Below are 24,717 nucleotides of genomic sequence, written 5' to 3' on the forward strand. Positions count from 1 at the left end.
CTATAATCGGCTTGTAACCGCACGCTGCAAACCACCGTTCGCCGCGACGCCTTCATAAGGAATGAACCTCACCGTCTATTACTTCGCTTATTTCTTGATGGCTATGTCAACGCACGGCGCCGCGCCGGAAGTACCGACGGATCTTTATTCGTAACCGCGACTTCAGCGTTACATACAATAATGAACCTCAGCTTCGGTGTGATGAAAAGTAGTTAAATTATATCTACTGACAAGCGAAATACATAAGAGAGAAACGCCTAAAGAAGACGAAGTATTGGCTTTCAGCAACAAGGTTATGTGGATTGATTGTAGGCTAAAAAATGGCTCGTGCAGCGATATCATTACCTCAGGCAAGCTAAGTCTATGTAAGCCTCCCCTATCTGTTACGTTAAGAGATTTTGTGCCTGGAGTGTAGTTCTTCTTCGGATACAATTTATCATTGATTCCGTAACGGTGTGTGATCATGTAGTTCGAATATGGGGTGCCAGGCTTACTACAGGTGTCGACTGGACACTGAACGAACGAAATAAAAGGCGCAGATGTACCAGATAAGGCTGAGGATAGTATAAGCATCAGCTGAATGAATTGAACATGCGTTAGTTTCGACTGGGCCTCAACTTCTATTGAATCAGAACCTTCGTTGTGTTGAAACGTTGAGGAACGAATTCGATGTCCGCCATCATATGGCAAAACTTGTACTGAACTTGTAGATGTATAACTCATACATTATTGTACTGATTACCTATCAATTGGATAGGTCATTCGCTAAACTCGAGTATAAACCCGATATATTTTGTAACGGTTGAGATTTTCTAAGTAATATGTATGTAGTCGCACATCTATATCTGCTATTGATGTATTAACTAGCGTATCATCTGTTATTGATGTTAATCTTCCCGGAGTGAATAAACCGTTCGATCATTTTTTTTTCGGGCAGTTTTGTTCTTGTAGCCAACAGGAGTGGCTCTTGTGATGTGGGCGTACGGGACCAAAATCAAATTTAGCTATAGGGTTACGAAGCCAATGACGAACAGTCTTCAAGCAGCTTTGCCACCAGCTTCGAATCCGACCTGGGTTTATGATGTATTGTTTAGCTTATTGCACTTGTTCTCCGATACTGTTTCGCCATGTTTTATTTCCCTTTTGCAATATGGTATATTTCTTCTAGTGAAATGTTTAGGGTTAAACTTAATTAAAGTGCTCCTCAACAAGAACGTACCTTAATGGTGTTCCACGGTGTTACAAATGCCCCATAAGTGCAGCTATTTATCAGCGAGTCAGACGCCGGCAGTCAGGCGAGCAGTGATATTTACCGGATTTAGTATGGTTTAGCATGCGTGTTATGTGGATTATTTATCGAATTGTTCTAGTTTGTCTGTTAGTATCAGTACAATTAGTGCATATACTAAAATACCGATACTAACTAACGTATACTTTGATGTAAAGGGAAATATTCGATAGTATACAAAGCCATAGGTGGGGCGCGTATTCTTAACAGTGGGTCCTTGATCTCGTTTGACATGTGACAGCCGAATAGACATTTTTATTTGTACGTGTATATATATAGTGAATAACTCTGACTGGTGATATCAATGGCTATGAGACAACACATTAAACGCGATAACCGATCCGATCGACGATTTGTCCCTGCTGGTCGGAAGCTCTTGGTCTGCTTGGTAATCGACAGACGCTGGCTGCCGGGGTCGTTTCTGAGTCCCCAACCAATGAATTGAGGAGAAAAACGAATTAGCACGGCCAGCAATTTTACGGTGAGGAGAGAAACGATTATCGATTGATTAGACAGTTGATCCCCGGCACAACGCAACACGTTTGGACGCTAACGTTAGGGACACGTGTTGGTCCAGGTTCGAAGTCGGATGTAGACACAGTTTATTTTTGTGCTGAAAGACGGGAAAAAAGTGGGAAGTGATGCCTAGTGACATAAAACGTTTTAATTTGATTGCACCGGGTGAACTCGGCCGATCAACAATGACGGCGACAAAATATTTGGACAATGAATCGTTTACATGTTTCGCCACTTCGGCTACTGCTATTAATCCTTCGCTTCAGATCCAGTCGAGTTCGGCATAGAATATAGCGATTCAGGAAGCAATACCCAGGTCGTTATCGGTAGCGCAGACTAAGCAACCTCACCGCAGTTATCTACCAACTATCGAACACGGATTCAACTCTATCGTCAGCGGTGGCGACGGGACTCAGCTTCCCCATCCCCGACTTCCTCTCTGCGTTATTCGTATCGTGTGCATTCGCCTTTTATCCGCCACCCTCTTATTTGTCTATGGTACTATCCGCTATTTTTCGTTTGGGTAGCGCGTCTTCACCTTGCAGCGTTACGTTCTACGAGAAGCATCCATGTTCCAACCCCCCGCGGAGGATGATGCTGGTGTCGTTGCGTCGGCGCCGACGGGGTCCAGCCTATTCGAGGATTCTTTCGATTTTTTCTTCTATTTTCCGTTATGAGGTGGCGGTGGCGTGAGCAGCAGAAGATCTGGAGGGGGAACAGAATGTACGTGTCTATGAGGCTGAGCGACGGAGAGAAAGAGAGGGAGCAGCAAACGAATGAGAGATCTTTAGAGACATAAATTTCGGCAGCAGAAACGTTCCGAACAGCGACTCAAGGGCCGACGGCCGCTATTGCCGGCTCCAGCAGCAGCGGCGATCGCTGTAGAGTTAGATGAGCGATAAATCTCATCTTAAACAAGATATCACACTGAGCAAACATGAACCACAACAGCAGCAACAAGAGCTACGACGACGACGACGACGACGACACCAACAAGTGACGAAGAATCGCTTTCGGTTGCGTGCAGCGAATCGAAATAGTTCAGCGACTATGGCTTGAGCGACTTCAACTGTCGCTGCTGCTGTGCCCGGAACGGGCTATGTATCTTCAACGCGGCAGACACGCATACTTGATGCGCTTCGTGGTTCGTGGTTTTCGACAGTTCTTCTGCTGCTGCTGCTTGGACAGAACAGGCGCAACAACATCGTCGTAGCAACAACTTTTTCAACAAAAACAAACATCAACAAGAACAAATGACTTGTTGAAACAGCGAAGGGAATGATGTTGCTGGCTGCGGGCGATTGTTCCGGACAAGGCGGCAGTGGCGTCAGCAGCGGGCCCAAGGCAATCGCACCTTTGGCCTACGCCTCTCTAACAGGATGTACCAGCGCTCTGCTGACTTTTTTGGCGGGATGCCGACAACCCTTGCCACCGATGCAATTTCTGTTGTTATAGCTCATGTCACTATCGCATGAGTAGATGCTGCTTTGAAGAGCTGTCAATGACTCCGACAGACTGAGTGTACAGCCTGCGTCGCCGGCTTCTATTCCCCAGGAGAGCGGGTCTTCACGCGCTACTTGGTTGTGTAATGAAAAGGAGAGAAGAAGTTAGACCAAAAAGTTTTAGCCGATGTGTACACTGAATGAACTAACGAGGAATCATGTGTGCGGTCCTTTGCGGAGGCCTGAGCTCGAATATTGGGCGTTAGACCTGCCGCTGGGAAGATCGAATTGGATGTAGATAAGTATTAGACCGCAAACTGACCTCCGCCTCCTGTAATTCATTGGCTCACTTTAAGTCGTATGTAGCCTTTATGTACATACATTGGTTGTACTGTGAGAGGACTTCAAGGACTAAAAAAATTAGCTTTTGTAGAGTGTTGATACAATAGGTACCCGACTATTGGTTAGTAACGTTTGTTAAAAACGAGCTCATACTGCAATTCGATGACGCATATGTTGCTAGCTACATGCTTATGTTTGTTATCTTTTCTTATTTAGTAAACTATTTAGACATTACTCGTTCCTATAATTATTTACGGTTATCAAGTCATTCGAATTCTGCACACTAATAATCATAACAGCGCCTTATTAAAGAAAAAAAAAAACCCATCTCGATCGCAGTGCAACCTTTGCGATATGTTTGAACCTGACATGCCCGGATTTCTCTACGTACGATTTCTGAATTTCCGTTATATGATCGTACTGTAATCAGGATTCGGTGGGCCGTCGTCCTTCCAGGACGAGACTAATTGTTCCAGCAATATGCCCGTGTGTCCCAATGGCGTTAGGCGCTTTCGTCTATACTCAGCTTGTAACTGATAGACTAATTCGGTACAAACATAAATCCCTAGAAGGTTCCTACTACTAGCGAGAAGACCACAAATCTGGACATCTTTGCCGTATGCCTATTGTTAGCGAGTCCAAGTCGTAGAAATACGAGACGTTCAAGTTATGGCGTGCGAGAACTTGAAACATATAATAACACAACAGTAAATTAACTAGAAGACAAAGACGCAGGTTTGCGTCCAAAAATCTTAGATCTTGTAACGATAATAAGTTGCAATGTAAACATAGTTAAGATACATTTTTAATCTCAAACGATACGTCTACAAGTTATAACTTTGGACTACAGACAGACATAGTTAAACTTTGGACTACATATAGTTCAATTTTTTTTTTAGATCTGCTTCTGCTCTAAGTGCCTATCTAAACATCATGGCTATCACATTCAGAGAAACGCATGGAAATCCGTTTCTCGTTCTAACATATTATTATGCGTTCACCCATTTACATAATCGATCTATAGTTGACCATTTATTTGCGTCGCGAGGGCTGGGCAAGGCATCGGGTCCACTGGAACAAATACGTTGTGTGGACCCATATTGATCATTGCATATAGAAAGAAATGCCTGTAAACAAATCGCTAATAGTGAATCCTTTTAATAGCAAGTTTGTGGTAAAGTTGTTGCTTCCCCACCGCCGCTATCCTTTCCCACCACCCCTTTGCAATTCACCGAATCCATTGATCAATGAGATATTGAAGCAAAGGGTACATATACGCGCACATGCATGTATACGGCCAATGTATTACTAGAGCTAATCAAACGACGTACGCACGATTGATTCGAAATAAGGCGCGTTATCATTTCGTGCTAATGTCACCCCAACCCCCTTCGTCATTAGCTCTTACCTTTATAACAAGGGCGGCTTTATGTTAAGACTACTAGCATCGCAGCTGTTTTAATAGCTGAGATGAGTCCTTTGCTTTCCTGCGTCATCCCACGCAACTGTTTCTTCGGATATTTCAAGGTGATCCCCACCCGGAGCCGCTCGATTTCACTATCGGTTTGATCGAAATAAACGGTCGAATCCGGAGAAGAGTCGACCGCCCGAGCGATGAACTTTTCGAAACAGCGACATCGAGGAGCTTCAGCGTGCTTGCCGACCGTCGTGATGACTTCAGTGCTTCGAACAGACGGCTAACGATGCTGTTGTTGTGGCGACGGGCGATGACTATGCTTACAGCCACCGCTGCATAAATTCATTAGATTGCAATCTTTTACGGAGATCAGAGAGCTCAATGACACTTGGCTGTTTATCGTTTGCTAACCGCTAGTTGCTCTTCTTTCATGATAAGTTATAGCAATGACGCCGGCACCAGTGACAACATGCTGCGAGGACAACAACGCAAGTCGCGCACAGAATGATATTCTCCATTTCGTGGTAGCTTCTCGTAACGCAAAGATGCTGGTACTGATAGATGTTCCCAAAATGGCGACTGTTTGCTTCCTCCATTGAGCTTTTCCTAGTAATTTCTGTTCACTCTTCGGTTTCCTCTCCCTCCCTAGAATGTTTTGAACCTCTGACTGCCGGATGACTGGCTACACACTTCCGCTGGTTATCGCCAATGGCCATAACTAAATATGGACAGCGTTCAGCTGACGGATGACCTGAATTAAACGAATGACGAGAGCAACGGAAAATTAATGATTGCGTAATAGGAGGACTCGGAGGCGACTTTGGTGGGAGTGTAAACATAGGAAAGCCATATTGTACAGTCATGTGCGTTCGAAAACAAAGCTTCCAGATGACTAACTCTATCTGGCGGAGGCACGCTAAGACCTAAAACGACAGGATGCTGTAGCTGTTATGTTTCTAGTGGCGGATTTATTAGCGATTCGAAATTTATAGTTACTACGAGCATCACCACTGAAATTAATGGGAATTATAACTGTCACGGATCGCAATCTGCCAGCTTCATGTTGACGCATATGGTGCGAGGCCCCCTTTTATGGCATGCACCATCTTTTTGGTGCACCCGGCGTTCCCGAAATAACGTCATTAGCAGCACATTTTGTATTGAATTCTATTTGCCAACGCTTCTTGCAAAAGCGTTGTTCGTCATTTTCCTAGTTTCAAACGCTTTGAACTTGATTGCCCTTCTTAAGTTGTATTCCCATCTTTTCGCTTTGTGCTTTCGGCGCCGGTGCTTCTTTTCTCAAGAAAAGGGACCTCTACGTTTGAGTGCGTTCCTGTTGCGAGGAGGTTGCAGTCCCCATGAAGAAGTGAAATCGATGGAGTAGAATGGCGAGAAAGGTGCAAGCCCACCGTAGAACCTATTATCACTCGTACGGTTGTCGTGTGCCTGGTACCACTTTCATTTGTTCATTTTCTTGATGCTGCCTCAGCTTCGACTTTTGTCTGATTGCTTTGCAGACGTTGCATAGCCTATTGTAGATGCCGCTGTTGCAGGGAAAGTAGCAGGCGGAACAATTGATATGAAAAAAATAGCAGAAATGCTGAAAGAACTGGATTTCATCAAGGAAGTGAGATATTGGAACTGAGGACCTTCAACCTCATTCGATTCACGAACACGCCTTATTATTCCATAGCCGTTTATTCTGCGTTTTCCCACACGCTCCATCTTTCTTTGTTTTCCATCGCATTTAGTTTATTTAGACGGCTCGGCACTAATGCTTCCATCCTCTTGCGACCAATGCTTTGTCCTTTGTACGCTAGTGTTTAGTCAGTTACCTGCTGTATTCGTTTGTTTACATCATTTGATGTATGTGTCAATGCGTTTCCGAATAGATAATCGTAACGCGAGCAGCTTTTACTAAACATCACTGACCATTGGTCATAGTCAATGCAAGTCTAGCTAAGTAGTCTCTAAATATACGTATTTGTTTCTCATAGTTGTCTGTTTTTCTGTCGTGTTTTACAGCCAGAATGGTATCTGATTCCTGGACCTCGCCACCGTTACCGTTGGTCCCATCATGCTGGGTCAATGCCGTGGCCGCCATTGTTACAGTAATTCGGAATTGTCGCTGCTCAGATTTCGTGATCAGAAGACATTCGTCGTTCGGGCCGTTTAACCAGCGCAAGTGGGGAGAGGATGTAAACGAAATCTCTATGTGTACCTTGGTGGCCGTGACCGTTTACCGTTTAGCTCGGGCAAAGTGGCCTGACCATGTTGGCTGCGCTGGCTTTGCGTGTCTGACTGTGTGTCTGTGTACGTCTCACGTACATACATAGAGCCTGTGTAAGTATATACGTCTGCCTCACTGTGACTTACTTCTCTTTACCGCTTTCGTTTGTTGGATTTAAGCAAGTTAAACAAGCGGCTCTGACAAATAGGCTACCGCACAGTTACCCGCCTTCGCCCGCTGTCACTAATGCTAGGCGCCTGTACTCTGAGCTGCAACTCCAGCAGCATGCCGGCTGGCTGATCCTCAACAGCCGTACAAGCAACGGTGGCATCTGTAACTGCAGAGCCAGCAGTCTGCGCACGTTCCGAAATTTTGCACACTTATATCTGCTTCTCGATTCCCGCTTCTTTGATCGCTATTCCAGTTCGAGCCATATCCCCGTCAGCTTCTTTTGCCGCTTATTATCCTCCAGGCTCTACTTGAAATCGAAATGTTTTTCGGTTCTCGACAGACCAAATGACGACGGTCGATGGTCGGTGCTCGCCGATCGACTACAGCAGAATCAGGAAAGTGCCAGCGCGGCAACCGCCGAAAATGTCTAGAGGGCAACGTCACAGAAAAAAAATATCGACCTCTATGAGTACAAGGCAGTAATAGCAATATTTTCTAACCTACAACAAATGCGTAAGTAATTAGGGCTAATTTGTGAGAATTATTTTTTCGTTGGCTACTGTTGCTGTTGCGGGAATAAACCATTTATGTGCGTCAACTCTCAGTACTGATCTGGTCTACAACAAACGGCAGCAGCGGGTGAAACCATTTAATGAGATGGGTAGATCTTAGTTTCTTAGGCTCACTCGGCCTATACACCGGTCAGCGCCAGTCCCTCTGGGTTCACAACTTCGTTCGTTAGAAACAGAATTTAGGTTTTGCAAGACGGATTTAACAAACTACAGCAGATAAAGTTGGGAAAAAAGTTGTTGAGCAAGTCGACGGCTTAAGATCCCTTTCGACAGGCTAAAACGATGTTCAACATTGTCAATAACAACAACGCAACTTGGATGTATTTTTTAGAGGGAACCCTTTGCAGTTTGATAACAGCTTGACTTGTTACTTTATCTGATAACACTGGTGGTTTCTATGCGATTGCTTTGCTAAGTCATTGTAAACTTCGGATCTTGCTGTCGGCGAGGTGTGTCGTCCCTGTTTTAGCCCCACATTGTAAAGCGAAAAAGGAGAAGCTAAGTAATCACTTCGGGGCGAAAAGAAGTTAGCCCCACTTACTCGCCTCTTCCAGCGGCTCTTCGTCACAGTAGAATGCCCGCACATGAATGCATACACATACACACGCAAGACGGCGTAGAAACCAACAGTTTCAGCATACGCCGAACCGAACAACTTCATTCGGCTTTCGGGTTTTGCTGGCTCTCGTTTCTGCTGAACTGTAGTACGGCTAGATCAGGCACGGAAAACCCACAGCCTAACGAAAGCGGAGGTTCGATTCGTTTGCTATATACCCTTTTCTCAGTTGGTACAACGGAGGCAAAAACAGACAAACGAATGAGAACGAGGTACAAGTGGTGGGTGTCCTTTCAAGGCCGAAGGTTGACAGAGGCAGAAGACCCGTTTATGGCTATCCCTGATACTCTCGTACTTTTGGGCCAGGTCCAGCTCGACCTTGTTTTCAGAAGGCCCTACTTAGTTGTAGCGTTTGTCCTTCCTGTGAACGGCAGAAAAGCGAAGGCTCAGCTCCACCTGCAGAATCTGCAGCCAATCCGACGAAAGCTAGGGGATACAAAAAGGAAAACAGGACAACACACATGTTCTACTTGCTGGCAGGGCCATACCCGCAATGTCGGCGATTGAGTCCGGCTAGCTCAGCTAGTGGTTGTTGCTGTCTTTGCTGGTTTCCTTTTATTCTGTCTGCGCTATTCTCAAATGCCTGGCTGCGCGTTCATCTAGGCTTTGTAGCAGGTTCTCTGGAGCTTCTACTTCTCGGCATTTGGGTATCGATTCTCTCTTTTTCCCTCTTCCTCTACCTCTCGTTTGCTTTTTTCCCGTCGTGCTATGCACGTCCGACTGCAAACAGGTTCACACGGGTTGATATATACATGTACATGGCATAGACCTACGAGCGCATCCACCGACGCGACGATATACACTCGAGAAGGACCCGAGTGTTTTTTTTTTTCGTTTTTAGGAAACCCTTTGCAAACTGCAACGCTAGCAAAGCGACACGACGCATTCAGGACGACAGTAGCCAGAAGCGGAGAAGCGAAGAGCAGCTGCTCAGGCTGACACAGAACGATAAGTAGCTAGATAGGGCAAAGGCAGGGAGGCCTCCGAGAGACGAAGCTGAAAAGAAAAAAAAGAAGGGAATAGAGAAAGAAAAGGCCGTCGCTGGAGGAGAAAAAAGACACATCCGCTTGAACGATGTCCAGGATCCAGTCTTAGTAAAATGTAGGATACACTACGACAAAGGGAAAACGATATTTTGAAGGGAAACGGCATTTTGAAGGTAAAACTGAATTGCACGCAGCGGCAGAGACGGACGAGCTAAGCTATCGGTTGCCTGTTACCGCTTCCCGCGGCTGCACCCAAGGCTCATTGGTAGCTCGAAGCAGTTGTCTCCTTTTCCTTTATCGACGGGAAATGCGTGCGGGACAAGGCGACGGCAACGATTGTAGCCTTAAGCGACGCGACACTGGACGTGCCGTTACAGGTACGTGCGTTTATGAGAAGAGAAAAACACACCATAAGTCCTTCGACGTGGAGTACAGAATGATATACCTGGAAACCATATCCACACATTGAGCTTTCTAACGACCCGGGTTCTAGGCTATCGAATGTTAGAAGCAACTCGTTGAGGAAATCTTCAATCTCCTTTACCTGTCTGTGTGTCCGCTATGAAAAGTAACGGTTTTGATAAAAAGAAACAGTACCCAATATAAAACGTATAAATGAAGGACAACGACAGATCGTACTCGTGCTAGAAGCGTAAGACGGGACGAAACCCAAAGCAAATAGACGTAGACATACAAAACATCGCTTCCGCGATAGTTTTTTTGCAAGTACTGTGTAGTGCAACAAAGCGTTCTTCTGAAAAATAATTATTCGTATGATATAAATACACTTGGAGACCGACGCATTAAGACGTCATATGTTTCAGCTTGACGACGTGTGTGTGATTCGCTATCATCAATGAAAATCGATGACTAAACCCCTATTTGCCTCACTCACGAAGGCTGTCAACAATAAGCCAATCTTTGTGAGTATTATCACACTTGGAGAAAATGCAATATATGAACGAATATCATTTAGATCTGTATACGTTATAATAGCATTTTTATGATAAACGCAGATATCTCACATGAAAAGCTTTTGTCCCATTGAGCATAAATCTATCCACCGCTACGTAAGCCCTGACGGTAGTATTGCTTAGCGTTCAGGCATGACGGCCAAGGTCATTTTCCTGGTCCTTCAGTAAACAAAGGCGTTAGCTAACCAGTGCTATCTGCGTAAGACGATCTAAAATATCGGTATGATTCCATGTAATCGCAAAGCAATCTGCAGAAGGACAAAGACTAACAAATTCGAGCCGCAATCAATGGAGAGATTCTCCTAAGCACCACGATATCAAAAGGTATCCCGCTGGTCTACATGGCGCATTGGATCGCCTTAGGATCTATAGCAAATCTCCACACACGCACACACACACACACACACACACGCGTTAACTACGATCACGGACGGTCAATCGGAATCGGTTGCCAAAAGCGGTAGGTAGCGACAGTAAAAGTGGCATCTCGCTTACGAAAGACGATTGGTTCTCTTAAGAAGTCATTCGTAGCACTGCAGGGACGCTGTTACTTACGGTCGTGCTGATGATCCGCAGCCAGAGGTCGTCGTTTTGGCATGCCATTAAATACTATGATTATTCAGGCAGCTAAAAGCGTGACGGACGAGTAGGAAAATCAGGTTAGCCTGGCCAAGAGGCGTTGTTGCCATCTTGTTGTTTTCAAATGGCTTGTTTAAATATTGGTTAAAGTTACGGATCTGCTACTCGCGCGTTAGTTACTTGAAATTCGAAGTTTAAAAAGCCCGCCTTATGTGTGCAGCGAGTGCGCCAACAAGAACAGTTCGATGTGGCTGTAGTATCAGTAAAGGCTTATTCTTCAAGCGTGCTTATAATCTGCCGTTCGTTAAATAGACAGTTTAACACCATCTGAGTGTCGATTCAACGCTACCAGCTCGGCAAAGACTAAAGCTAATAGGGATTATCGCAAGGTAACAGCGATATTGGCAAGGATCTTAGTTGGGCCACGACAAATTTAGCCAAAACGACGAAGTCAGCTGTTATCCACGCCTCCGCATATCGTCGTTCGTAGCCATGTTTAGACCCCCCGAACGACGAGAGTGGCTGCGTGTACGCGGTGTTGTCTCCAATGATATTGTACACAACAATGCACGCACTGAATTGTTACATTGCTCAATACCGGCCAAAATAACCACTGTCCTACTAGTTCAAGGCCAGTCTAATCCTGCTCTATAAAACGTGAATAGTCGTAGTCTTTAACTAATCAAATAAATAACTGTTGTTGTTGTTGCAAAAGATTACCTCAGGTGGTATAAAGCGAAATGTGTTTGTACCCACGAAGTGGCCAATTGAAGCCTATTTTGTCTGACCAACTTAGATGTTTCTCATGCAATTTTCGAATGGCAGTATATTTGAGTCGGACAAAAGCAAACTTCAATAATCCATTTTGTTGTAAAGTGTCATTCTTGCCAGTGGCGAAATCTGTCTGTAATTGTAACGTCACAGGCTCCCAGTGAAGAGGCTTTGGAAAGTCGACGCGTCGGTCGCGTAGATTATTGATCTCTACTATTCAAGGCTTGATGGAGATCGGGTTTGTGTAGGAAGACCAAGCACCCGTAGCAGTAGCAGCGAAGCATCTTAGCACAACAGGGGTTCGCGACAAATGACTTGACAGCTCGTTGTGATATTGTTGTTTTTCTATATATATCACGTGCCCGTTTCCTCAACACTAGTGCTCTCAAAGCACCCATATGCTATTCGTAGCCAAACGCACAAGTGTGACCTGTGTTGCTTGTTACGTACTACACGTTTCGCGTTCTTCCTGCTCACAATTTCGACTGCGGTCGTTGTTACAGCTAACCAGCGAGTCGCTCTGTGTACCTGTCGAACATCTTGTGGATGCACCGGTTAACATCGGCGAAGGTGTGACATCTTCTGTCGTCCTGCTTGCCTGAACCTTCTCAAACACTTTGCACGACTGTGCTACGAGCCCAGTGCGCTAAGGGAACAGTAACGAACCTTTAGGCACGTTGCCCGTATGCGATACTCTAGCCGGTGATGATACTCTCATAGGGTGTAGCCAGTATTGACAACGATACCATTGTTACTACGAGAATTGCAACGTGGTTGTAGCTGGCTATTTATTACCGTCATACACCTAACAGATCTTCCTTGAGCCGTACGCGTCAAAGTATGGCTTTGAATCAGTTGTCGTGTATATATAATATAGCTAGACCCAAGCCGACTTGCCATCTTAATCACGTACGTACACTGATAATGTTACTGTTATTTGATTATTTCTTATTGGTGATCTGCAAGTGTGACATCGTATTTGGCTTAGGGTAGAGAAGATCACCGATTATTGACAAGACAACTCAGTACTTTACGGCAAGAAAGTGCCCAGAGCTATTAATACGTGCCACAGGTACAGATGATAGATATCCGTGTAGCGTCCCAGTCGAAGAGCAAAATGTAATTCGGATACCTCAACTCTAAAGGACCCAAGTGGGACAAAGTTTATAGGGAGAAAGACACTCGTAACCTTCAATGTAAAAGGCTAGCTAGGGCTTATTGCTAGCGATTGAAGGGCGTTTCAAATGCAGGACCTTGCTTGTATAATTCGAAAGGTTACACTTCGCAAAAGTAGATCAATATGGCTAAATAGCATTTCTGAATAACGGTTATCGTAGGAAGGATCGCCCACATTAGTTCCAAACTGTATTGGCCTTGCAGCCTTTCGAGAAATTTATAGATACGTGCATTCGAGGCTTTAACTTATATATATATACATCTTTACATCAGTTTCAAGCAGTAATCTGTTTCGCCGTTCCTGAGCAATTCGTATATAGTAAACGATGTCATTGCCTTTTACTGTGGTTGGCATGCGATCGAGCTTTCCCTCCACTATCCTTTTTCTCATATAACTATAATAGATCTACCATTATATGATTTTCTTTAGAGAAGTAATTAACGGACGACGACGATTAGGACGGATCACAAAAAAAGGGGATATTTTTTCATACGGGACAGCGTTCAAAATTTAGCGGCTTATCAGCTTAATGTTATCTGCGTTTTTTTTTTTTAATATTGCAGATTCGTTCGCCGTTCTTTATTTCACTATTATAAGATAGTCACATACGCAGGCATAATAGAATCCTTTGTGTTTTTTGTTTCTCCACACTTACGGACGAATACTTTGGTACGATCGCATAGGTTCGTGTCTGTGTATCTGTCCACTGATTCGTCTGCGGTCATATGTTCGTAAGGCTGTTTTGTGGCCCGTAGATCTTGACTTTTTTGTTCTTGAGCCATACGCAGCACAAACAGTAGCAGATCTATGAGACGCTGCATGAACTGGTGCTGCCGCTTCTGCTAAAGGGTGAATCGAACTCACCGTACTTACGACGCTTGACTTGTACCATCCGGCGGTCGAAGCGACGTCCACGAAGAAGCCGAAGTGGCCCTTGCTTCATCTCGATTCCGTTGATCTTGTCGGTGATCATGATGCCTCGAGAAGAAAAAGAAGAATACCACAGAAGAGTCACGACAGCCAGTATTGCAGGTCAAGCAAGATAAACAATTCGCATGAGGCCACTTTATATCTAAGAACATCAACAACAACAACAACAACAACAACGCCAAGAATGGCAACGACACGCATTACACATTGGACCACCTATTGACAAAATGGAAACAGCGAAAAATAACGCACTACCGTTATAAACCTTCACGCTCAAATAAAGAGTGATAGGGGTTATCTGTTTAGCATATATTTATACTCGCGTCTGTAACAGGCCTATATATATATATATGTATATATATATATAGCTACACGTACATGCATTGAAGACTTCGCACTTGTACAACTACGTATTTCTAATGGCAAAATCGATGAACGAGGATTCATCGATGTGTCAAACAAGAAGTCCATCCTGTCACGAAATGTAATACGTGTGCATCGATTCGGGGTCTACATAAACACCATAATGCCCCTACGCGGAACCTAATAGTAATTTTGAGCAATAAACTTCCATCCCACGCAATTGGGCAGCGTTTAGACAAGAACAACAAGCATATGCGTCCGACAGACTATTCAAATGGTAACTATTCTTTTCGATGTTTCAAGAGGTTGAAAATGCTCTGACGAAGTGAGTAAAGGTCCGACTGAAAAACCTTGCAGATAAATACAATACGATACGCTATTATTCAAAGGGCAATTTGGCACACTAACAGCAAGAAAGGGATTCCCGTATATGTGTGTCACAGAACAGCGGTCTGTATGTGCAATTCGATATTATTATTATAATACGTCTTTATACAGTTTGTCTTGTATCAAACGCACAGTTTTTGATGGTGACCTTTCGAGCCAGTTCTCGGTTAGTGTGCATGTTAATACATACATCATCCTTGTGCCAAAACACCATGTGCTGCCACTGTCGTTCTAGGTCAAATGACGCCAACACCGAACGACGACAGGCTAGTTGCCCCGAAACCTAGATTCTCGCTTGTTACGGTTGTGCGCTTAGCTTAGTTTGATTTGCCCTCGGGCAAAGGTCGGTTATAATGGCGATGTTTGTAGAGTGCGATTGTCACGAAGAGGTTAGACAAAGCTTCATAGGTGCTTCTGCTATACAACTGTCGAAGCAGTATTGTGCAGTAGACGCCATTCAAATTAGGTTTGTCCTTAGAAACTGAAAGATTGGAATGTCAGGCAGAAGCTCACCATGTAGGTCGTACATAGCGTGAAACTTTGCCTTCCTTTAGAGCTGCCGATTACGTCCGCTCAAATCTCTCTACTTAGACATCCTGGTCGCGAAAAAGAGAGAGCCAATTACGGTGAATTTATTGCAAAGAGGCAGAAACCGTGAATTTTTATGCGAGCAGCTGTTAAGCAGGCCACGAAGCCGGCCACGAATGCGGTTCAGTTATACATTTTACTAACGGCTGATGCAAGAATTCGGAGACAATTTCAACAAAAACCAGTCTTCTCCGACGTTTATAATGTGCTCTGCTGCCAGCTTAGGTCTGTCAGACCACCCAATTCAATCCTGCTTGGACCACAGCTAACTCGGGTGAATCGGGAAAATCGACAACGACGACGCCTTTGCTCATGGTAACGCCGGAATATGCCTCGGCTGAATAATATCTTTTTTTCTTTAACTGGGCGCGATAATTGCAAATAGCTATTGAACGCTCCTATTCGCTGGATGGTGTCAGAAGCTATACTAGCGTCAAGTACGCTTCGAAATCAGCGACGCACCGCAGACGTATCTGATTCTACGACTAGCCGATGCTGCAGGCTTCTAGCCATTCTGTTGCTGTGGCATTTACGCTGAGTTACTGCTGGTTATAGACTATGTTCATCAGCCACTGGTTATGTTCCTAACTAGCGTTTTCTGTCCATGTTTTCCATGGAGCTCTATTAATTCTCCCGCTGTCTCGTCTCTGTGTGCCCAACTCCGCGTGATCCCCTTCTGCAAATGACGCGAAAGCTACACATTTCAACTACTTACTAGCCGTCTAGCAGTAGCGATTGCTAGAAAGCGAATTACATGGCTTTGGAAGGCATTCATGGCGTATCCGTCACACCAACATATCTCCCCGTACGTGTGAACGGGTCTAACGCACAGCATCAATGAACTGGATCTGGCCACGTCTTTACCGGCTATTCTCTTCATTATATTCGCTTGATTACATGCAACGTAACAGAAGCACAATAATAATCCAAGTAAGCCAGGACACGACGATAGAACCAGCTGATTCGAAATAATCAGCTCTTTTTCGTCGGTCTAAAATTCTGCTTTTCCCTACGCATTATTTTGCAGTGAAACTATGAAAGGATGGACAAGAGAAGCGCGACGGATCTTGGCTTTGTCAGGCGTAAATGAGACACATGTCTTCCGTTCAGGCTCTACTCGGCAATAGTACGTCTGATTCCGCGAGCCCCTTTATGAGTACTGACCCGATCACGAAAAAATTGACAAGCACAGCTTTGCTTCTTACTCTGATTAGCTTCACTAGTCGCGCTGCAAGAGCATCGTGCCTGCTATCGACTGCGCTCATCGCATTTAATGTTAGGAAAGAACGCTTTCAATTAGAATTATTTCATTGTTAAGGAACTGGTTGCGAATAGCAAGAACGAAATGAGGGAATAAAAGGCCTTTAGTTCGCACTAGCCCTCAGGGGGCAGATGGGCACAGACAGAGACAGGGGGGAAGCCATTAAAATATCGAACAAAAAAATTCTATGGAAATCAAACGTAGTCGAAGGCAACGAGAGATTGAAGCTTATCATGTCCAGACCCGTACTATGTAATTATTGTATTAATAGTATATTTATGTCGACATCTGTTACGACATGTGTGCGATAAAATGAAGAAGATAAATAGCGCTAGTCTTATTAAATACAAGAAGAATATCATGATTAGGAATGGCGAGCCCAAGTAGTAATCTAGTCGTCATATTATGAGGCTTTTATTTGGTACGTAAATAAAGCAACCAAATGATCAGATGTTTGGTAGCTTATCTGCATCAAGCGTGACTGTATTTGCTGATGTTGATGTCCTATTTAACCGGCATATAGCAGGGGCCATTACAAAAGGCACCTACAGAACGTGTTTTTATTTTCCGAATCATCAAAACGCATTGAATTTTCCAGAGTTTTTTTTGTGTCCGAGCTTCGAATCACAGCGAAGGGTTTCCTTTCCCTGAAAAACTTCATTTCCCTGAAAAATATTCAAATACAGCTTACACAGCACTGCCGCTCAGCGAACTTCAACGGACTATCAGCGAATAAGAATATGGAGCAATCGATCCGCATTCGCCTGTCGACTGCCCCGAGCGGAGCCTCTCAGACGTAAGAAACGTGTTTGCACTCTGGATTTAACAAGCACCATAAAATAAATGAATCAAAAATACAGTAGACAGTTTCTGTCAACACTGTCCATAAGAAAAGAACACCAACGATAGTAAGATAAATAAGTCACTCCAATGGGACACTTTGGTTAACTAGCTCGATGAAATTGTCGGCTACGTTTCTGTAATAAAATAGATCGATATTTGATGGGGAAACAAGTTGATGTTAGAAGGCAGCAAACAGGAACAGCAGTAATAACAAGGCCCAGCGTATTAAAGAACCAGTCTATCGACAGCCGATTTCAACAATGTCAATTATCCTACAATGTGAGCATTTGTAGTATAGCCTCTCATCAGCGACGGAAATATAATAAATAATAAATTAAGTCGTCTTGATTATCAGCATTAGCAGGTCAGCGTAGGACCGCTAAGGATCGTCAACAAGACGAGCTTTACTATAGGGATAAATGATTTAAAGGCGTATTAAGTAAAAATTATCAAGGGCTACAATGTTTACGTAGAAAGCGTATACAACAATGTAACGCTACGAAGCAGCTTCACTTAGTAGCAGATATTTCCGTAGGATTTTTGAATGAAACATGGCCCTACTCCTAACGTCACCGTACCTATTATTGACAAATAGAGAATCCGTGTTTCGTAAAAACTGTTATATCGCATTCAAGGACGTACCATCGTAACGCGTGCACCTTCAACTGACGATCATTTGAAAATCATTCGGTCAGGAACTCAATTGCCTAAGCCTAGATGTATGTACAAGTGCCTGTAATGGCTGTTCGTTTTATGAACATGTGACAAATATGACGAAGAAGAAACGACTTCAATGTAAATGTGTAACAATGTAAACAAACAGCTTTCAAATTCCTACGAACTACAATTCCAGTCTGAGCTATGTATATGCATATAATTACTTATAAACGTTACTGTATTGCGATCAAATGTCTATAATAAGACCTATGCTAGAAGGACGAGGGCCTGTAATAGATATTGTAGGGAATAAAGTCAATAGGGGAAATAGATATTTCTATTCTGCCCAATCGTACGGTAAACCCAGATCTGTGTGAAAAGCGTTTGCACGGTTTGCACGAAATTGTTATTCAATTTGATTTCCTGTTGCTACTGCAGAAAGTACAATTATGGCTCGTTATGCCGTAAATGTTTCGACCGATACGACGACGACGACGACGTTATTGTTAAGAGACAATATTGACTTTAATCATTGGATTTTTTTCCGAACAGAGGTCTGAGCGCCAAATACGAAATACTGGATCATTTAATAGAATTTTCAGTGGGTTTGAGGCCGTAGTCTAAACGAATTTGACCTCTGTGAGACAGCAGGCTAACTTAACTTAAAGCTACAAATATGCTGAATAAACAAGAGGACTTAATGTCATAGTTAATTCGAATTGGCAATTTGATGAGAAAAAAGCAAAGCCGATCGATATAATGTATCTGAAAATGTAATGGTTTCATTTTAACGGGAACTGACCGTTTCGAGGAAAATTTCTGTAGCTTCTTGGTACGGGCCAAGCGGATCCGTCAGGATGGAATGATTTATCCACCAGTAAACCATGTTCAAATCGGATGTAATGCTGCCTCGTAAGTTTATCGAAATCAGCTTTATATACGAAGTCTCGTTCGATGTGCTTCTTCTCGTTTTTATACATTCGTATGCCTTTAATAGGCCCGATTACAAAATAAAGAGAGTTGGGCACAGAATCTACTACACAAGAGCCTTGTTCTTGGATTCCGACATCTAACAGTCGGGTGGATATATTATCCATTAGGGATTCCGGATTGGTATAGGAGAGAATGTCTTCTGTTTTCTTCTTTAGGCCAAGGAAGCTTCCCTTTTTGTACCTTGTGCCTGGCTCGCATGAATTGTTCTACCAAACCTAATGTTTTGCGAATGGGAAGTTCAAAAATAGACTCTTCCATTTGAGCAAATTGGAAATAATTCCTCTGCTTTCGTGAACCATATGTAGTGGTCTTGTACTCGCATGAGACTTCTTAATAAGTAGCACTCAACTCCTGGGAATACGAATTAGCGTTCATAACAATGTTATTTTTCGGTTAATGTTTGTTGATCTCACCGATCTAGCTCTATTCAGACATGAGCAGTTTCGTCGTAACTAACATGCATGAGTGAGTATAAGGCTGTATAGATCTTCGTTTCAGGGTAACAAAGTCGAAATGGCCAATTTACAATAACATTGTGCGCTGCGTACGATGACTGATTTACGTTAACCGGAAGAGAAGAAAATATCGACTAAACGTTTCAAGACATTTCCGATATCGTTGTTTCTTTTACGATTGTACACTTTTGTCTACTTGCAAAATACATGCTACATTAACAACCACCAGCATCGCCTTGCGCAACTAACACATTACGAAGAGTTTCCTTCAGGCACGCATCCTCAATGTGAGAGGCATTTTCTTCAAAAAACAAAAAGACTGTACCATTTAAGTCAGATCTCTGCCATAAACATAAAAAGCATCAATGTGTGGCTTCAAACGTCGCAGGCTTTTGGGAACCTCCCTGCTGCTGCTTTCGCCGCTGGCGCTGCCGTTGATACCATTAGTAGTATATCGTACACGAATGTATTCCGACGCGTGTTACTTCAATGAAGTGACATGTACGTCTCTGGTTGGCCGGCCCACTAACCGGCACGAACCATTTCTCTAGCGGAAGAACGACAATGCATCATATTTTTCTCTTACTGCCCTTATCCCTCTTCCCTCTTAAATGCATCACAATATTTAACACGTTCGCATTTTCTGCCTACCAATTTAAACGTCAAATACTTGTCAGGTACAAAAAGAAGTTACGCTTAGCAGCAGCACTACACGCCAATATACATAATGGCGTTAACGTCGTAAACGTTGCCGCTAACTCGCAATCGAAAAAGCCCCAGCCCCTCTCACCCCTACTCCCCCCCTCCCCGGTTTGTCCACGCCGCAGTAGGCCTATTTGGTAATATACATCGGCTAATCGGAAGCTCGGTCTGCTTTTGCCTTGATTCTGTGCTGGCGGCTGGTTCGAATCCAGCACTGTATAACTGGGGAACATCCACGACACCTACAGTCGTAATATATGGCGGGTAGCAAAGATACGGTAAAGAATCGAGCGGAAGAAAAACACTTAGACTAAGTTAGCTCGGAGCTGCGAGTGGATGACACCGAAAACTAACCGCTTCCATGACGAACGAGTTAAACGGAGCTATCAGTCAATAGCTGGCATACTCCATCGATCACGAATCAGTCCGTTGACCGGTAAAGCTTCGCCTATGTTGATGGACCTTGACTCGATCCTGGACTCGCGGTGACCATGCTATAACTATTACTGTTTCTCTGTTTTGTCTTTTTTTCATCGTGTACGCGCTAGCGAGCCCGATGACAATGTTATCAGTCGCTGACGCCGGCGATCGATGGCACGTTTCGATTTTGTTCGAAAACATTCAAAGTTATGGATGGTTGTCCGCCATGATTTTTACGTCGATTTGTACGTTTTCATAGGATAAACGCGTCTAGTGTTTCTGCAAGTAGTCGCACAACGGCTACATTATGTCAGCTTGTATGTTTAGACTCACTCGTATGTAAATACGGGTATATGATATAGTATTTTAAAAATTGAAATAGTGCGTCACATCAAAATGGAACTATGTGCTTCTTGGACGATTTGCAGGATTCCGATAACAACGATGACACTTCAGTGTGGGGTAGCTATTTTGACGTTCGCCTTTATGGAAGAGCGCAAGTGAGGGCAAGATAGCTCAAGTATGTTACGATGGCTGACGTTGACAATTGACCTATCGTTTAGTAAATACAAACAATCTTCCTGTTGAGACATTAGCGATTACAGGAACAATGTTACCAACGCTTAGAAACGAAGAAATAGGTTTTCGTTGTTGTAACCTCATACCAATTATTAGTTCGACATAATCACTATAAGAATAAGACATACAAAAAGCAATCAAATCCTCGATTGTTCTACGAGCTAACGTGTCAAACAGACCTCGTACTAGTGCTCCGCACGTGCAATAGCTCTTTTAGGTCTTGAGGATTTTTTTTAAAATGTATTACTCGTTTACCAATGAACGGCCCGTTGGGTGTTGCATTGAGTTTAAACATCCAACCATCCCCCCTGAAACATTTACAAGATTTAGCAACGAATCTATTTTGATATCATTGTGGTCTATATATCTATATAACTTGCATGAAAAATCGATCGTCGCTAGCGTCGTGAACTTTTTTTTTCGCTATGAAAAGGTTCGTGGCAAAGTTCTGCCCTAGGTAAATTTTACTTTCAAAAAGCAACGGACTAATATGCGTTATTATAATATAATAATAATAAGCGCGAAAGGATTGCCTAATCTCCGACTCGCTTTTCAAAATAAAAGTCGATACTTTACATGCCTCGGTGTATCTGGTACTCTACCAAATCACGTGTCAAGATCGTTAAATCCAATGGATGTACGTTCTTTGGTTTGACGGTTGATTGAACAACCCGTCCAATTTCTGGTTTCCGTATATGGCAAGAACTACATCGAATTCGCAGTAATTGCCAAAGTACATTTATTTGCTGCACAAATTTCATGTTTTCTTTTTCAAATCAGTCAATTCGATAATAAAAACCTGCAAAAATCACGACAGCGCTCAATTTCATCTATCTTGGGATGTTTTTTTATCACCTGGTACCCTTGTGATTTTTATACCGACATGTACATGTATGCGTGTGTGTTTATACACATGTAAAACCTGCAACAGCTTTGATCAGTCATAAACTGTGTTCGTGTATCACCGAAGTTCTATATTATTTTCTATATCGTACATTGAAACTTTCAAGTTCCGTGCGACGACAAAATTCACAATTTATTATCGAATATCTACGCATATCAACCAGCGGGCTAATTGAAAAAGCTTATATTCATCCTTATATTGATTTGATCTGTTATAGTCCCGCAGGCCTTGTTCTTCGCATAGACCGTATGGGGGCCCATTTTGCAGTGGCACAACAAGAGGTCAAATAGAATAAAACACATTTAAGCAAAGGGAACAGACGATGATGGCATTTCATATATTCACAACTCTGTTCTGGCATCAGTCCCGTAAACTACAGCACTGACATGTTATCCCTATTTGTTTTGCCGTCTGCTCGGCCGCTTATAAGGCCCGTTGGTGGCCGAAGCCTTCTTCGCGCCATCTGCACCCTTTCTGCCTCTTCTTTGCTCCGGAAGATATCGTTCCTCGCTTTAGCGTCTTCAATATGGAGCGCATCCAAAAAGAACACCGAACAGGAGATACTGCTGTTTTTACACTCACTTCTTCGCGGCGCGACGCCAACAAAACCGTAGAGAAACAGTGACAACAACAACTAAAACCACCAAAAAAGCTGATGCAGGCTGCGACGCGCGTATTCGGCTTTACAGAACATAAAAACTCCATTGAGAACGCGAAGCGGCGAACGGCGGAAGGTGGCGCGTCACTTAGAGACCGAACAGTAACGGAAAATGACGTCTTTCTCCTAAAACCTCGTGCTCTAATTCTCTATCCTTCACGGCTGCTCTATCTGATACCTTTTCGGCTGCGGTCCATTGGCTTCGCGTACGCATTCGTATTTTCTCTACATACGAACACAACAGCTCGCCGGTCGTCATCGCCATTGGCACGGCCGCCAGCGTTAAGAATGCGCATGCTGCACGCTCACATCGAACAGGATTGTTGAATCGCTACAACTGTATACATACAAGCAATGGTCGTGCGTGTATGTATATATATATATATATATATATCCATATAAAGCAGATGGAAAACGCTTCTAGCAACACCGTAGACGGACAACCGCTTGTGGATGTGTAGGGTCGCTGGGGTGATAGTGTGGGTATCTGTTTTCAATCCTAGAAAGTGTCAGTGTCACAAGGTATTACTGTGCGCGTGGAGAAATACCGTTGTTGGCGATACTATCACCGGCATCATCACTACCACAAGTTACTGACTACCGACTAGAGCGAGCAGAGAAAAGGTACGCCACTGAAGACTATGCGCGGTTTCTGGAAGACAGAAAACGCAGGGAAACGGCCTGAAGAAGGGCGTGTGGAATAGCGTAGATCGGATTGTAACAGTACAATAGCTTAGTAGATAATATCACGAAGAATGTATGTGTTGCCGTTAGTGTCGATTTTACAGTTGCACTCGGAACGCTGTTACCATCGACCAATGGATGGAGTTAATTGAATGAGTGGTTAACAATTTCGCTAGAGTTCCATTATTACCGCACATATTTCTATATATTGCAATACAATTTAACATATTATATGACAGAGATATCTGGTACAGTATGTTAATCTAATGGTACGAATCTTGGATGTCGAGTTCGAACAATAGCCGCCATAATAGCGCCACTAGAGATAAGACCAGGTGACTAAATGTTAATGGACACACTCTGTGGAAATGGCAACTAACGCTACTTTGTTTACCGATCACGCCTCACCACGCTGATTGATTCATTCTACAATTTTAGATTTGATAAAATGCTTCCGTTATTTTTTTATTCGATTTTAAGTTGTGTATGTTTCCTGAATCTGCGTTGTGTCCTAAAATCTGGATCGAAAAAATTCGCAGCCTTTAGGAAGTTAGCTAAAAATATAAGAAGAGCTTTTTGGTTAAAAAAAAAAACCCTAATTCAATTTTAATAGACGCTGCTTCGTTCGCCAAGATAAAAACCCGAAGACCAGTTTGTATTATTTAGTACTTACGGCAAGAAGAAGATTAATGAACTTTATATTTGTCCTTGATCTAGAAGGAGTCGATTTTTTCATTTTGGTGAAGCTTGGCCTAAAGCCTACGCGCCTTAATATAAACCGCAACCAAAAATCTTGCATATAGACTAAAATAAATTGAATATATTTTTAATAATCGTTTTTTAGTGCTATTTTTTCTACTAACGTTGTGTTTATTCGTCATACACCTGATACACATATTGTAGCCATGACTTTTTCCGCATAAGATCTCAGTGACGCTCCATTGAGTTAGAGACACTCGGATCGAGCAAAATTTTTCTTACCGTTTATAGCCTAGGTCGTCGGGCGTCGACTATCTTGTTGCTTTTTCTGCGACTATTCTGTGGATGGAATGGGTAAGGTGGCGTAAGTATTTCACTTATCTACAAATGTAGCTACTTTTCTTTGTAACTGTTTGATGCATCGCTGCCCTACGAGATTTATCGGTTGCCGATTGCGTGCATATACAGTAGCAACGAAAACAGACTGATGAAACAGGCCGCTACAGGATCGTT

General features: G+C 43.3%; 2 long non-coding RNA genes across 8 annotated transcripts in view; one reads left to right on the top strand and one right to left on the bottom strand.

Annotated features, from left to right (window-relative positions):
• LOC111251524 (uncharacterized) overlaps positions 1–11,463 on the bottom strand; it is a 24,347-nt gene extending 12,884 nt beyond the window's left edge. For 2 of the 7 annotated variants that reach the window (XR_002673829.2, XR_015328387.1), the window contains exons 1-2: positions 11,110–11,463; positions 4,997–7,833 (exon numbers count right to left, since the gene is read on the bottom strand). This is a non-coding gene — a long non-coding RNA (uncharacterized LOC111251524). Of the gene's footprint in view, positions 1–4,996; positions 7,834–8,519; positions 8,660–9,989; positions 10,026–11,109 lie in introns of those variants that run through there. The other 5 variants (XR_015328390.1, XR_015328388.1, XR_015328389.1 and 2 more) reach the window with 5 other exon arrangements.
• Positions 7,209–24,338, top strand: LOC147755397 (uncharacterized). Its single transcript, XR_015328392.1, has 2 exons — positions 7,209–7,348; positions 22,594–24,338. It is a non-coding gene; the product is annotated as an uncharacterized LOC147755397 (long non-coding RNA).
• The last annotated feature ends 379 nt before the right edge of the window (positions 24,339–24,717 follow it).

Source organism: Varroa destructor, unplaced genomic scaffold (genome assembly GCF_002443255.2).
Source record: "Varroa destructor unplaced genomic scaffold, Vdes_3.0 BEIS01000005.1, whole genome shotgun sequence".
In the NCBI taxonomy this organism is placed as follows: Eukaryota; Metazoa; Arthropoda; class Arachnida; order Mesostigmata; family Varroidae; genus Varroa; species Varroa destructor.